Genomic DNA, 11,201 nt, shown 5'->3' on the forward strand with positions numbered 1-11,201 from the left:
TTCTTTTCTTGAGTTTTTCTCGTATTCTTTTGTTTGGAATTCCTCTGTCTCCTTATGTTGTCTGACTGCCTGTTTTTTTCTAAATATTAGGTAGGTCAGCTCCATCTCTTGGTCTTAGAGGTTATGATCTTATGTAGATGGCATTCTGTGGGCCCAGAAATGCAATATTCCTTATTACCAGAACTAGGTACCCCGGGGGTTTGCCTTGTGTGAGCTGTTTGTGGCCTCCTGTTGTGATTGAGCTGCAACTACTGTGGGTGTGATGGTGGGTGGGACAGGCCTTTGGGCTGGCTGGATGCAATGTCCAGCTGCAACTACTACAGGTGCACTGGTGGGTAAGTATGAGCCCCAGAATGACAAGCTGAGAGGCCCAGTTGCAACTGCTGCTGGTATAATGGTCAGTGGGGTTAGCCCCAGGTGTGGCTGGCTGTGAAGCCCAGTAGCTGCTGTGGGTGTGCTGGTAGGCTAGGCTGGCCTACCCTTTCCAGGACAAGAGTCACTTGAAGTGCACTAGTCCCAGCTGAGGTTGCCCACCAGATGTGGCAGGTCGTAGCCTCTTTGGAGGGGTGCCTGTAGGGGTCAGCAGATTGGGTGGAACAAATCTACATGGGAATGCTGGGTCAGGGCAAGCAGTGTTAGCAAGGTAGATAATGTCAGAACTGAATGACCTAGGCTGAAAGAAGGCAAGCCCACCTGTGCTTACATTCCCAGAGAAAGTTCTTCCAGATCCCTGCCCCTCTGGCACACACCCTAAAATTAATCAATAAATCTCTTTCATCTATGGCCCAGGTGCATTTTTTTTTTAAAGACACATTTATCCAGCATCATGATCAGACTATTACATTTAGCAATCAACAACATGGGTGCAAAAAAAAAAAATCTACATTAAAACCCTTTGTTGGAATGCTTTACAGTTTCCACAGAACAGAAATGAAAATAACCTGTTATACAATTAGTCACAAATACAGTCCTCAAGGTTTTTGCCCATACACATGAGTATTGTCTAAAACATGTCTTCTTTGTAGCAGCTAGGCCCTGCCACCACTGTGCTTGGCTGAGTTCACAAACCTGTTGTAACCTATAGGTTTCCTGTCACTTCTCTGGCTCTCCTTTCCTGCTAGGCTTTGTTTCCTGGCAGTAATTAAAACCTTCTGCCACTGCCATAGCTACTGCTGCTGCTGGAACTGCCATAGCCACCTTAGTTTCGTGGTTTGGCAAAATATTGGCGTCTGCCACCATAGGGGCCAGAGCTTCTGCCTCCAAAATTTCCTCTTTTCATGGGTCCAAAATTTGAAGATTGATTTTTTGTAATTGCCAAAATCATTATAGCTTCCACCACCTCCAAAGTTGCTTCCATTGTTACCAAATCCATCATAGCCATCCCCACTGCCACCATATCCACCACCACCTTGACTGCCACCAACAGTGGCACTGAAGTTTCCTCCACAGCCAAAGTTGTCATTCCCACCAAAACCACCTCCACGACCACTACCAAAGTTTGACTTCTTTGGCTGGAGGAAGCACTAGCCATCTCTTGCTTAGATAAAGCTTTCCTTACTTCACAGTTGGGGCCATTCACAGTATGGTATTTTTGAATGACAATCTTGTCTACAGAGTCGTGGTTGTCAAATGTTACAAAAGCAAAGCCTCTCTTTTTGCCACTGCCTCGGTCAGTCATGATTTCAATCACTTCAATTTTCCCATACTATTCAAAAAAATCTCTTAGATGACATTCTTCAGTGTCTTCTTTAATGCCACCGACAAAAATCTTTTTCACGGTTAAGTGGACACCAGGTCTTTGAGAATCTTCTCTGGAGACAGCACTCTTTGGTTCTACAACTCTTCCATCCACCTTGTGTGGCCTGGCATTCATGGCTACATCCACCTCTTCCACAGTGGCATAGATGACAAATCCAAAGCCTCTGGAGCACTTGGTGTTCAAATCTCTCATTACCACACAGTCCTTAAGCGTTCCCCATTGTTCAAAATGGCTCCTCAGACTCTCATCAGTTGTTTCAAAGCTCAAACCTCCGATGAAAAGCTTCCACAACTGTTCAGGCTCTTTGGGAGTCTCTGACTTAGACGTGGTGGGAGGGGAGGCTTTAATGATGCTTACTCAGTGGTGTCCACAGGCAGAAAGCCCCAGATCCTTTTTAAATTGCTGCCTCTTCTAAATTTCAGAGAGTGTGAGATTACAGGTAGGCCCTTTAAGAGTGGAGTCTTTATTTCCTATAGCCCTCAGGCCCTCCCAGAATTAAGCTCTGTTAATTTTGAAAAACAGACATTATGGAGGCTTGTCTTCCCAGGGCATGGATTATCTCATATCGGGTTTGAAACCTTCCTTTTTCAGGGAAGACCTCTGTAAATGTGTTATCCCTCCCACTTGTGGGTTTTCACACTGAGGGTTTGCGTCCTGATGAGAGGACGTTCTGCCCTTCCTACACTTCTCAGTGTGTATTTTTCTTTAAATCTTTAGCTATGGAAATCTGTTAGCCTTCACGTCATTATCTAGGGACAGTTGTTCTACATGGAGTTACAGCCTTGGTACATTCATGGGAGGAGGTGAGCTCAGGATCTTCCTACTCCACCATATTTCCCACCACTATACCAGATGTGGGTCTTTAAAAATATTGTCAAAGAAGACATCTGACTCTTAAACCTTGATTTAAATCATTGGTTAATATGCCTAAGTGTAATTTTCTCTCTTTAATACATCACCAGCACGTTAGTAACCATAAGAATTGTGGAATGGATATTTCTTGTTCCCTCTACCATACTTCTCAAGTGTCCAAGGCACTGTACCAACGAGACCTTTATCTTCTACCTGTACTTCATTTCAGTTAGTTTTAGCAATCACATAGTTCCAGCATGCCAGGGGCTATCATTACTTTACATAATCATGGCCACACAGCTGGTGAGAAATCTAACTTCAGAATCCATCCTTAGAGACTTCTTCTTTTACCAGCTGTCTTATTTGGAGTTCCCTAGAAATCTAAGATGGATATTCTTAAGTGATTAATTGGGTGAATATTCTTAGGAAAAAGAGAATGAGGGAGGCAGGATAGAACAGATGAAAAGGCTAAACAAAAATGTACTCACTTTAGTCTGATTACATGATAATTCTGAAACATAAATTGTACAATAAAAGTAGTTGTACCTCAAAGTAAGGGGCCTGGCCCCTTATGCCTTGAGCCACTTATTGGCCAAGGTCTGGCCCAGGTGAGCAGGTGAGAGGAAAGAGGTGAGGTGTAGTGCAACTTCCCACAGGTTGTTTTCTTCTTCCTCTTCTCCTCCTCCTCCTCCTCCTCCTCCTCCTCCTCCTCCTCCTCCTCCTCCTTTGGCCAAGAGCTACCTCTCTGGAGAAGGAGCAGCATGAGTTGTTACTGGATAACATTCAGAACATCTGGGGCATAAGTGCACCAGCTGGTAGAAGAGATCTGAGTGGAGCACCAAGAGAAACAAGAATACCACTTAGAAATACTTTCAAGAAATGATCTGTATGACAAAAACGGGAAATTTGTATTCTACTTGGACTGCCAGAAGGATTGCTAGAGTAAGTCAAGGGACTTATTTAGGCTAAGCTCTGCTACTAACTACCTGGAGGATTACTTTGATCACTTTGTGCCTCAGTTTCTAAACCTATAAAATTAAAAGTAAAGTACAGATTTAGATAGTTTTGCCTTGGATTTTTAACCTCATTCCTTATCTTAAATGGGATGAGTGTGTTTAGCATTACTAAGGCTCTCATCTGTGGTGAGTTGGGCTGGGATAGAAGTAGAAGGGAATGCACCAGCTTATGCAATTTACAGAGATATAAGGACAATTATAAGTTTAGGAACCATGGAGCTGGTTGGTTACTAAGCGCCAATGATGCTCTTAAGAAAATGACAGGTTCAGGTCAGCTAACTACCAATTCAGTCACAATATAAAAGCTTGAGAGCCTCCCAGCAGCATTGAAATAGCTAATTTCCTGCAGCTTAAGGGCAGACTATGCTGAAAATCAGTCTCGGTACTTGGTTTTATAATAGCAGAATTATAAATAAGGCTGAATTCTCATTCTCAGTAAATCTGTGTTAAAGTTTGGCCCTATGAATAAAGGCCTGTGTTGGAAACACATAGAGGAACACACTTAAGTAGTCTAAATGCCCACATTCCCTTGAACACTCTGGAGATTACAGAAATGCCCCATAACTCCTTGCTAATGCCGCCTCCTACCACTTGGAAACATGCAAAGGTCTCACCTGAGCCCAATGCCTTGAAAGATGTTGTTTTCCCTTCTAAATATATGACCTCATCTTTCCTCATGGCTTCTAGACCAATAGTGAGGATCAAGAGCCACCATGACCCAATTAAGGAAGTACCATCCATGCTTTCATAGAAAAAAAAAATCACCAAAACAGTTTTGGAACCTGGTTAATATGTACTGACAGGAATGGAGAGAATATGGCTGGGAGTGAACCTGGGGGATGCTGGAATTGGACTCTCCAGGGAAAAGACAGGAAGACTGAAGTATGAGTGGATAAGAGAAAACTTGTTGATAGTAATATGTGGAGGATACTCCCCAATGACTCAGGACCAGTTCTACATATCCTTTCCTAAACTCTAAATTTGAATTCACTGCTTCAATGGCTTATGGAAGCTTGAAAATAGTGATGGCCAAAGTAATTGAAGTAGAGACACCAGACTACCTCTAGGAAGGAGTCAAAAGTCTTAGATGAGCATGCTAGTAAAGAACTATCATAGAAGATCAGAAAACCCATCAGATTGATGACCATGTTCCATGAGGGGGAAAATAAGGCATCTTACAAAAATAAGGCATCTCAGTGAGGGGTCCTCTGGCATCATAGAGACACAAACAGTGGTAAACATCCTCTGTAGGTGACAGCTGATGGTAGGGAAAGTTACTCTAGAATTGGGCTCCATAGGGTCAATAAAGATAAATGGCTTCTGGAAATATCAGAGGCCAAATGATGTTATTTAGTCATGAGATGCAAGGTGGAAATTATTGCTATAAAGAACAGAATGGCTCAAAAATGGCAACTTGAAGCTCTTCCCTGCAAGGACAAATGGCAATAATGTTCTTTTGGAAAAATAGATAGGCAGCCAACATGAATATTACTTGACGTATATAAACACTACCTGTCTCAAAGAAAATACCAAGAGCAGACAAAAAGAAATCTGGTGTCAGTTGTTACAGTGAAAAATCACAATTCCTTATCAGTGTTCCAGACCCCAGTCATTTCTCAGACACAAGTTCAATCACTGAAGAAAAGACCAAGTATCCTGGAGCAAAGAACTTGAAACACCACAGCAAGTAGATATAGTAATGATTCTTCCAATTCTTCCCCAAAGTTTCCTATGGCTATTTATCAAAGTAACTATACACTGGTCAAAAAGGAATACCCAGATACTTTGAAAGTCACTGAATGCAGGGTTTTAGTACAGTGACATCAGGGGACTCAAAATGTCACATCTATTTCATGGTTGGTCCAGTTAGTCCATAAAACTATCTTGTGGTCAGTTCCCTGGCCCCTGAGTGCATAATTGAGATGGATATATTTAACAGTTGGCAGAACATTCGTATTAGCCTATAAACTAAAACATAGAAATCCTTGTCTTAGAGTCTGCTTTCAGGAGAATCCCATTTAAGTCTAAGTTCATTGTGGCTACAATTCAGTGAAGGAGGGGAAATAAAATGAGACAAAGTGGAGAAGTAGGTAGGAGCTGGATGGCGTGGGGTTTTGTAATACCTAAAAAGCTTGCATTTAATTCTAAGGGCAATGGGAAGTCAAGATATGTTTTAAATAGAGGGATAGCATGAATAAATCTAAATGTCTAAAAAAATTATGCTGGCTGCTTTGAATAAAATTATATGAAAGGAACAATAATGGATGCACGGAGCCCATTTACAAAGAGATGAAAATAAAAAAGGTGGTAATGAAGAAGTAGGAATGGGTTGATTCCAGAGTTTAGAGTTAAATTCCACAGGGCTTGCTGATGGATCCAGGTACTTTTGGACAGGTTGAGGTAGGTGGGATGTTAGAGCTCACTGGACATCGGCAGAATTCTGTTCACAAGTTGGGGAGGTAAATAAGCTGGGGAGTCATGTACTGATGTTTTTATTTGTCATACTCCTAGGCATAGTGACAAGACACTACTGTCTTCACTAGATTCATTTTGTTATGTAATTACAATCTCTTAAGGACAAAAATAGTGGCAAATTGTAATTATCTTGACTCCTAGCCAAATTACATCACACAGACTACTGGAAGTGTATAGTCCAAAAAGGAAGAAGTAATTACAAATTGAGCCATGTTCTTTTCATGAAGGAGGAGGAAGAGTCAGCTTCCTACACAGCACAGGCTATCTGAGGGAGAGAACAGATGGTTTATACATTAACCCTTCAGGACAGAGGAACACTGGAGAATAGTCCAGACGCCATTGCTTTCTGGACAAAACACAGAAGTACTTCTAGCAATCTGCTTTCTCCCAGCCAACTCTTTAAGTCTCCCTCTTCACTGGACCCATGGCATCCTGATTGCACCCAAGAGGGGAATAGCTCCCTTGTAAACACTAGGGAAAACAACAGTCTTTCTGGCATCAGCTTTAGGACAGCAATTACTAGATTCATATTAAATGAGGGTAGAAATTCTAGAGTCTTAGACTTAGGAGTGGCAGACCATACAAGTAGCTCAGCTTCTAGAAATCTGTTTTTAGGGATTCATTTGTGTAGATTTCTGTAGATCATACCAGACGTGGGGAGGTTGGAGGTGGGCTTCAGCAGGACAACCCCCAGTAAACTAGGGCACTGCAAGTGCCCTTGTACTTTTCAAGATTTCCCCACTGTGTGTGGTGCAGAATGGTTAATATTGAAATACTGGATGACTAGAAAGAGGCTCAAACACCTCCCACTGCCAAACATTGCCAGCCTATTTACAAAGTAGGCTCTATATCCCTACTGAGAGTCAAAGATTATTCTAAATGCAACCTAAATTACACCAGTTCCTGCCTCGATGGGTTAATGTCTCACATTGCTTATAGCCCTACAGTCATCATCCATACTCTATTCTTTCTCTGCTCCCAGAGAGAAGACTGAAGCTCACATTTGCTAGAACTAGACCAATCACAGAATTATTTACCTGCTGGTCACAATCTAAAAGTGCAGCAGAAACTCAGAATTGCTACTTACTTTACCTTTAAACAGATGACATTCCTAGGCAAATTCAGGGGTGTGGCAGATGCTATTGATCCCACTCTACACATCCCTGGTCATTTCTGAACTGGTCTGCAGCTGCAATGGATAACCTTCCACCTAAAGCATCTATCTGAGCTTCTCTGCCTAAGGATTTTCTTTGGTGCTAAAGGCATTTGCCTGGTGGTGCTTGGCATTAAATGCTGCTAGGAGTACCCCCCAACCAATGGCAGGTAGAGATTACTGGATAAATACTTCAGCCTCCCCATCCCTTAATAGGACAGTCTTGAGGCATATTCTCAGTGGATTCTCAGAGATTCCCCAAGAAAACTGAGACTTACTTTCCCACAGAAGTATCCTGCTCAACATTCTGTATTGGCTTTCTTCCTGTAGTAGACAGAAGATGTACTATCCCCACTCAGAGAATGTGCCCAGAAGCTCCAGATGTCAGCTCCTTCAGGGTCTACCTTAATTTTAGAGTGATCTCACCTGAGGTCAGGTTTTTGGACAGCCCACATCTGGTGACTATGTAAGATTAAGATTCAATGGTTTGGCTATCTGTGTCCCTTGCAGGATTGTGCTGATGAGCAATATTTGCTCCAGAGGCCCCTGCCAGCCTGGTTGAGGATTTTCCAGTCTGCATCATAGTACAGGATACCCAATCCCGATTCCTCCTCCCTCCTTTCACAGGTGTTGATTCCTAAAAAACATCTGTACCCCAAACTCTGCCTAGAATCTGTTTCTAGAAAGAGTAACCTTCTTTCCCATGTTGTTCTCCCAGCTCCTTCAGTTTTTCCTACTGAGACCACAAATGAACCTCTTGCACTCAAGTCTTCAACTGTATGGAGAGGACTCAAGCTAGAACCAGAAGGAAAGAGGAAAGGGGTGTTGTATGTAAGCAATGAATCATGGGGATCTACACCCAAAACTAAGAGCACACTGTATACACTGTATGTTAGCCAACTTGACAATAAATTATATTTAAAAAATTTAGTTAAAAAAAAGAAAAATGATTCTTCCTCATTTCTAGTGTTTCCTTTTAGATAACTCTTGGCTTTCCTCTCATCAATCCTTTCCTCCTCCCTGAAAGGGTAAACTGGGTATGTGTAGTGCAGCTCGTTCCTCTTTCCTTTTGGGAGTGAGGCTGCACAAAGGAAACCTGCTTTCTCCCCATTCCTACATGCTGTAAGTTTTCCAGAGACAGATAATGATGTAGAGTTCTCTAGAGGTCAGTGTGGACGGACTGGCTAAGTGTTTAATCCTGGGGCTTGGTTTTGAGAAGGCCACTGGCCTGCAGATATTTATCAGTAGGAAAGACAGTATTTTATCTACCATTTACTGATTTTCATCTTGTGTCTATACTGTTTAAGAACTCAGGCAGGAAAGAAAAGAATCCGTTAGTTTCTACCAAAACCATTCACTCACCTAGAGTAAGCTCTAGCTCTGTTGTGAGGTCTCCTGTGTTGTATCTAAGCAAGGAGAGGGTGGTGGATATGGAGATGTCCCGCTCAGATGTTCCACTAAGAAACCAGCTTCAGGGAGCATAGTTGACTGGCAACCCCAGCTTCTGCCTTCTGGCCCCACTGTGGCATTCAGTCAGAGGCTGGTGGGACTGGGGCTCTCCCAGCTGATGATTGACCACATTAGTTCTAGCTAAAGCAGTCCTGCCAGATGCAGGTTTCATCTAACAGGCAACTTTGTCTCACGGATTCCCAGATGCCTAGTCACATCTTTCTCAGAATTGCACTGCATGAAGGGTGAGTCTCTTCCTAATCAGCCCTTCCTTCCCATTCTCCTTTCACAAATGTCAGATCTGCACTGTGGTCAGAAGTCTCCCTCTGCCTTCTCCTGCTCCTTTCTCCCTTACATAGGCATCTCCCCACATCTTGAATATCTAATCCATCCTGGTATCTGATTCTTGGAGGACCTGAACTGACACAGGGAGTAACTGCCCAAAGCAGAAAAATGAAGGATGGTTCTTACTCTCATGTTCGAATCCTGCTTTGGGTGGCCCATTTGTAAACCAGTACCAGAATCTGGCCACCTTTGTCTTAATTGCAGGATTTATTCAATTATTGCACATTTAGTGAAAACAATTTTTAAAAATGTTTAATGTTTAAAATGTTTTAAATCCCCCCACCACATCCCTAAGAACCTCCTTTTCCTAGATATTCTCCACTCCCCCCACATGGAAGCCCTTAAAGCTTCTCTTCACTAGTATTTCTTTCAGCCATTTCTAACTGGAGTAGCACTGACTGCTCCTAAAAAAACAGGTCTTTTGTAAAATCATTGTCAAATTTTCAGTATATTATTTTTAGCTCAAGTACTTCATACTCCCATTAGAAGGGAAGAAGGGTGGGTGCCTGAGTGGCTCAGTCAGTTGAACATCAACTCTTAATGTCAGCTCAGGTCATGATCTCACAGTTCATGAGTTGGAGCCCCACATTGGGCCCCGCACTGATGGTGCAAAGCCTCCTTGGGCATCTATCTCCCTTCCTGTCTCTCTGCCCTTGTCTCTCTCTCTCTCTCTCTCTCTCTTAAAATAAATAAATAAACTTTAAAAAATGGGGGGGAGAAGAACATTGTGTGATTGAAAGTACAAGGACTCATTTACAGAGGAAAGCAGGTCTGAGATCTAGCTGTATCATCCACAACTGAGTGATGACGATGAGACCACGCTTCAGAGTCATTTCCTCCTCTGGAAAATGAAAAGACCTCCAGGGCTTTTGGGGAAAATTGGAGAAGAATGTGAATGTACTTTATAGACAACAGAACAGAGGTCCACAATAATGGTCAGTGGGACAGGTCTGGTCTACAGATGTGCTGGTTTGTCCCATGCAGGATTATTATTTTTTTATCTGAAGTTTTTACAGAAACTCTGACTTCTTTTGAGAAGTCCCACCTGGCAACAATGCAATAAAAGGGAATAGCAGTTGCTTCCTTACACAGGATATGTTTTCACCATGTCATTCCTGCCCCCCAAACTCCTCAGTCTTACTCACTGAGACATCACTCATTTATGATAACTCCTAGGCCCCCAGGGAGGTCTGAGTTTGGGACCCCTAAAGTAGAACATGAAAAAGGTGTTCATCATATATGAGGGGGTTGTCAAGCACTAATAGGGAAGGTCCATGAGAGAAGAGAGTTTGTCAACCCTCAGGATGTGGCCTGGAAGATTGGCTTCCCACCATACCCAAAATCATTTCAATGGACAACTTCCCAGACATCCTATGACTTCCCACTTGGTGCTATTATACTCACAGAGTATTATACTCACAGATTTTTGTGTCCATAAAGCTTCTGCTAGTGGAAACAACTAGTTCCTTCTGCTCCTCTCTTTTCCCTCACACAGCCTACAGAGTTCTGGTTGGAACTTCCATGCTAACACCAGGGCCTGCTCCAGGCAGTGAGTTTCAACTGCCTCCTTCTTCATTCATCAGGGAAGAAAATTTCAGGGTCAAAGCCAAAGGAATTTGTGTTGTTTCATGGGACAAAGGAGTTGAAGGCCTGCACCATGTAGGTACAGTCTCTGTGGATTCTCACTCCCCATGACTTGTAAGCAGGTGATCCTGCCCCAACCTGAGATCTAGGATCATTGGCCTAGACTCCAGCTGGGCCCTAAGCCTTGGACGTATGTGGCTTCTTCTCAGTGGAGGGGCAGTTTTTCTTTAAATGGGCTTTTCTTTGACAGTAAGACAGTAAAATTATGAGTCATTTTTATAATCTTAGAATAGTGTCTTTTATATAGAGAGGGCCAAGCACAGGCATTAGCTCATTGAATCTTTACAATGTCACACAGAAATAGAAAGTTATTATTATTTCTACTCACAGGCAAATAAATTACTGAGAATTTAAGTCATTTGCATAAGGTCACACAATAGGAAAGGTTGATGCTAGGATTTGAATTCGTGCAATCTAAATGCAGAGCTCTTGCTTTTACCCGCCTCTATACAATACTGTCTTTCAAGAGATTTAAGCATGTATTTAAATATAAAGGAAGTTGCTTAGA

At 42.5% G+C, this 11,201-nt stretch overlaps 1 pseudogene; it reads right to left on the reverse strand.

The window, feature by feature from the left end:
* Positions 1 to 776: 776 nt before the first annotated feature.
* Positions 777 to 4,305, reverse strand: LOC112858431 (heterogeneous nuclear ribonucleoprotein A1-like 2; annotated as a pseudogene).
* Positions 4,306 to 11,201: the final 6,896 nt, after the last annotated feature.

Source organism: Puma concolor, chromosome B1 (genome assembly GCF_028749965.1).
Source record: "Puma concolor isolate L17-30 chromosome B1, mPumCon1.1.hap2, whole genome shotgun sequence".
Classification (NCBI taxonomy): domain Eukaryota; kingdom Metazoa; phylum Chordata; class Mammalia; order Carnivora; family Felidae; genus Puma; species Puma concolor.